The sequence below is a fragment of the Triticum aestivum genome, unplaced genomic scaffold (genome assembly GCF_018294505.1).
Source record: "Triticum aestivum cultivar Chinese Spring unplaced genomic scaffold, IWGSC CS RefSeq v2.1 scaffold16167, whole genome shotgun sequence".
Classification (NCBI taxonomy): Eukaryota; Viridiplantae; Streptophyta; class Magnoliopsida; order Poales; family Poaceae; genus Triticum; species Triticum aestivum.
The window spans coordinates 4745-10155 of NW_025225464.1; the positions used below are offsets into that span (position 1 = coordinate 4745).

At 53.0% G+C, this 5411-nt stretch overlaps 1 pseudogene; it reads left to right on the plus strand.

Moving 5' to 3' along the window:
- The first annotated feature begins 3345 nt into the window (after nucleotides 1–3345).
- Nucleotides 3346–4850, plus strand: LOC123172220 (acyl-[acyl-carrier-protein] desaturase 7, chloroplastic-like; annotated as a pseudogene).
- Nucleotides 4851–5411: the final 561 nt, after the last annotated feature.

A 5411-nucleotide genomic window follows, 5' to 3' on the forward strand; every position in this document is an offset into this window, starting at 1 on the left:
AACCGCGACTAAAGCCCGCGAGCGCCCTGGGCCCAGGCATTTGGTCGCGGTTCATCTGCCGAACCGCGACTAAAGACATCATTAGTCGCGGTTCCTACAGTTTCGCGACTAATGGGGCTGGACGGAAGCCTCTTTTTCCACCAGTGAGTGTGGGTGCCAAATCTAATACTGGTCCATGTTCAAAAAATAAAACTAATACTGGTCCACGTTAATCCTAGCAGATGTTCTAAATCAACCCATATGTGCCGTGCAACCAAGAATCACTTATGTGGACTACGCATAATTGCATTGCATATGCAACCGGGATTTAAAATACTTTGGAAACTTTGGCGGCAACATTTGTTTTTCTCATTCGGTTAGATAATTTCAGTTGTACAAAAATTCAAGGTAAGTTCAAAGATAAGTTTTTCAAACAATATATTTCCAGCCCACTAGCAGAACTGCTATCCCAAACTGGAAGAATTTTTCACTCATTTTGCCCTTCTAATGCTGGTACACAATCACACACAAAATTCAGGCACTTATACAAAATGTAGTCTCTGATCCAAATTAACTAACGCTACCTCGGGTCAGCTTTATTACAAAGTTCTACTAAAGTAGCGTTAATTGATATGGATCAGAGAGAGTACGGAGAAAAGTTTGTTTGTCATTTTAAATGGTTATTCTCAGCGCTTGACTCATAGTGTGAAGCTGGTCTATAAATCATTTTTTCTGAATCACATTAGCTAAGTGACAGTTAACTGAATTTTAAATTGGAGTCAGTTGATTTTTGAGAGTTCGTCGGAGGGAAGGAAGGAGAAGGAAGGGGCTCGCAGGAGGGCTACCACATTATCTATCTTAGGGTTTAAAGTGAGGGCTGCGGTGGGGAGCGGTGGTGGGGCATGGGTGGCGGTGGCCGGTGGTTCGGTGGGCGGCCCGTGCGGCGGTCTGCTGAGGAAGAAGAAGTGTTAGGCATCGTAAGATCTTCATCCAACGGTCTAAAACGGTTAACTGGCCAAAATATAAAAAGTTAGGCGACTTGCATGTAGCCATTCCTCTCTGAATGTAGCAAATTAATGCGATAATGTGAGCATGACGCGGATGTACGCTCCATAGAATTTCCATGCGTATTGCCTTACTCCCGGCACTTAGGGCATCTCCAGCCGTTGGCCCTCCAGAGGGCGTCTAAAAGCGCCGCCTGGGGGCGAGCCGGCGACACACTCGGCGCTGGGGGCGGTTTTGCGCCCAGTCGTCGCCCCCAACCCGCCCCTAGGTGTCGAAATTGGCCCACTTTGCAGCCCATTTTCGGCGAATAAACGGCCCATATGGGCGAGAATAGGTCCATATTCGGCGTGGTTTCGGCGTTCAATTATCAACACACACATATTTCATCACAGAAAAATCAAATACTTCAACAAAATACTACAACAACAAATAGTTCAATACAAATTATATAGTTCAACAAATAAAAACTCGTATTTCATCACGCGGCGTCCCCCTTGAGCCTCCATAGGTGCTCAATCAGATCTTTCTGCAGTTGATGATGCACCTGTGGGTCTCGGATCTCCTGACGCATACTGAGATAGGCAGTCCAAGTTGCCGGTAGCTGGTGATCAACTTCGGCTAGAGGACCCTGCCTGTAGTATGGTTCAGTGTCAAACACTGGGTCTTCTTGCTCGCTCTCGATGATCATATTGTGCAAGATGACACAGCAAGTCATGATCTCCCACATTTGATTTTTCGACCAGGTCTGAGCGGGATACCGAACAACAGCGAATCGAGATTGGAGCACACCAAATGCCCGCTCGACATCCTTCCTGCAAGCCTCCTGAACCTTCGCAAACCAGGCGTTCTTGCCTCCTACCACAGGGTTTGAGATCGTCTTCACAAATGTCGACCATCTTGGATAGATGCCGTTAGCTAGATAGTACCCCTTGTTGTATTGGTGCCCATTGATCTCGAAGTTCACCGGAGGAGAATGGCCCTCAACGAGCTTGGCAAAAACAGGAGAGCACTGCAGCACATTGATGTCATTGTGAGTTCCTGGCATACCAAAGAAGGAGTGCCAAATCCAGAGGTCCTATGTGGCTACCGCCTCAAGCACCACACTGCAACCACCTTTGGCGCCTTTGTACATCCCCTGCCAACCAAATGGGCAGTTCTTCCATTTCCAATGCATGCAGTCGATGCTTCCAAGCATCCCAGGAAATCCTCTTGCTGCATTCTGGGCTAGGATCCGAGCAGTGTCTTCCGCATTGGGTGTTCTCAAGTATTGTGGCCCAAACACTGCCACCACTGCCCGACAGAACTTGTAGAAACACTCTATGCTGGTGGACTCGGCCATGCGCCCATAGTCGTCGAGTGAATCACTCGGAGCTCCATATGCAAGCATCCTCATCGCTGTCGTGCACTTCTGGATGGAGGTGAATCCAAGAGCGCCAGTGCAATCCATCTTGCACTTGAAGTAGTTGTCGAACTCTCGGATGGAATTCACAATCCTGAGGAAGAACTTTCGGCTCATCCGATAACGGCGCCGAAATGTTCTCTCGCCATGAAGTGGAGCATCGGCGAAGTAGTCGGAGTAGAGCATGCAGTAGCCGTGCAGACGATGCCGGTTCTTTGCTTTCACCCGCCCCGGCGCCGAGCCACCTCGACGCGGCTTTTCATTGCTCGCCAGCAGATGGGCGAGGGCGGCGAGCACCATCAGATGCTCTTCTTCCTGGACGTCGGCCGCGGCTTCCTCCTCCAGCAGCACGGCGAGCTCTTCCTCCTCATCCGAGTCCATCACCGGCACAGTCAAAACGCCGAACACCTTGCGCTCGGTGGGTGTGTACCTGCCGTTAAACCACGCCTCCGCGGCCGGAAACGGCGGCCGGAAACGCCCAGCTGCTGCAGGAGGGGCTGCCGCGGCGAAGCGCTGCTATTTTCCGGCGGGGAATGGCTATCTAGCGGAGTAGGCCGGCGGCCGTCGCCGGGATATAGCTAGTGGTGGCCGAGGGCGCGGGGGTGCGAGGCGAGTCGGGGGAAGAAAACCTTGACTTTTCCCCTGTCGGTGTGGGCCAGGCGTGCTTTTCCCTAGCGCCGAAGCCCCCAACGGATCCCCAGCGCGCCGGGTTCGGCCTGTGACCGCCGGGCGGAAAAAAGGTCCGAACCGGCGATTTTCGGCGTCCTGGGGGCGCGACTGGGCCGTTTTTTCGGCGCCGGCGCCGAAAAAGTGGTCTGGGGGGCCTGTTGTGGGCGCGGCTGGAGATGCCCTTACTCATGGTGGAGTGAAGCTATAGGCACTTACTAATGGAGGAGTGAAGCTAGCTGCTCTATAAATATGTGTCAACCACGCAAAAGAAGATGTATTCCGTTTTCATCTTGGTAGAGCAGAACGCGATATGGCGGCGTCATGGCTCCTCAAACATCCTTGTCCACCAGCAAGGCCATGGACAAGAACAAGGAATGGTATGGGTCTCCGTCTCCAGGTGACCACCATCACTTACCGGTATGTACGTACATATGTACTTCACTTCAGGCGAATCTATGATGAATTAGGTGTACGTAGGACTGTATACATGCATGCAATTCAATAGATCGCTGGATTTTACGCAGGCGAAGCACGTGCACTGGCCGGAGCCGGAGCACCGACGAAGAGTGGCTGGCGTACCTGGAGCCGGCCAAGCTAGAGGTGTTCGATCAGCTAGAGCCCTGGGCGGCGGCGAACGTGGTGCCGCTCCTTAAGCCCTCGGAGGTGGCGTGGCAGCCGACGGACTTGCTGCCGGACCCGGCGTCGCTCGGCGCTGACGGCTTCCACGCGGCATGCTGCGACATCCGTGCCCGCGCGGCTGGCCTGCCCGACGCGCACCTGGTCTGCCTCGTGGGCAACATGGTGACGGAGGAGGCCCTGCCAAGTTATCAGAGCATGGCGAACCGCTTCGAGGCCGTGCACGACCTCACCGGCTCCAGCGGCACCGCCTGGGCGCGCTGGACCCGCGGCTGGTCCGCCGAAGAGAACCGCCACGGCGGCTCAACAGGTACCTCTACCTCTCCGGGCGCGTCGACATGCGGCAGGTCGAGAGGACCGTCCACAACCTCATCCGGTCCGGGATGGTCCTGAAAGCCGCCCGGAGCCCCTACCACGGCTTCATCTACGTTGCTTTCCAGGAGCGCGCCACCTTCATCTCCCATGGCAACACCGCGCGGCGCGCCAAGGAGCACGGCGACGTGGCGCTCGCGCGCATATGCGGTGCCATCGCCGCCGACGAGAAGCGCCACGAGCTGGCCTACACGCGCATCGTGGCGAAGCTCTTCGAGATCGACCCCGACGGCGCGGTGCGTGCGCTCGCCTACATGATGCGCCGTCGGATCGTCATGCCGGCGTCCCTCATGACCGACGGCCACGACGGCCACCTCTTCACACACTACGGAGCTGTGGCTCACCAGGCCGGCATTTACACGGCCTCCGACTACCGTGGCATTCTGGAGCACCTGATAAAGCAGTGGGGAGTGGAGGAGCTGGTGGCCGCCGGGCTCTCTGACGAGGGGAGGCGTGCGCGAGACTACGTGTGCGCACTCCCACATAAAATCCGAAGGTTGGAGGAGAAGGCCCACGAACGTGGCCGCCACAAGGCCCAGCCCACGACATCCATCCCATTTAGCTGGATCTTTGATCGGCCCATCAAAATCACGGTTGCCTAGTTAAATTATTCTTACTTGCCCTAAATACTTACTTGGCCTAAATATCTTTAAATAAATTTCTCTATTCATGTATACTTTGCTATCGCCCAAATGGCGGCGCCGAAAGTACTATATCATACTATTGTAGTCGTGAGTTATGGTATTGTACTACAGTATTTTCATAAGTTGTTTTATTATCACATTCGAAAATGGAAACATGGAGGTTGAAAGTTGTATTCATGTATGTCTTTTTGTCACTGTAACATCCAAAACTATATCTGAGAGTCGTCAAAACTAATTGCTATTAATAAGTGGTTATACATCCATCATGGAAAATGAGTTTATTTCCTTCCTTTTTTTTCCTTAAGATGCAATTAGGTCGAGCAGCCATTTCCCACCGTGGACAGTGAATTTTTTGGGATTCCCTCCTCTATCTGCCTCTTTGGTGTGTGAGGTGCGAAGAACCTCGGTGCCTCAGTGCCAACTCGTAGAGAGGTTAGGGTTTGGTTTCCACAGTTGAGTATTGTTGATGGTTGCAACGATGGCAACCTTTTATTAAGTTTACCTTGAGTTTTCCCATTTTGATGGCGGCGTTGATGACTCATGGGTGTAGATCCCTGGCAACGATGAGGCGGGTTTCCATGGTATGCCGACACAGCTATGCCGACAATTTTCCACTACAATTTGCTGGTGAGTTAGGGTTCCCCTCATGTTGCTCCATCCTCGGGTGCCGGCAATATGCATGTGAGTTATAATTGAAGGTTGGCTCT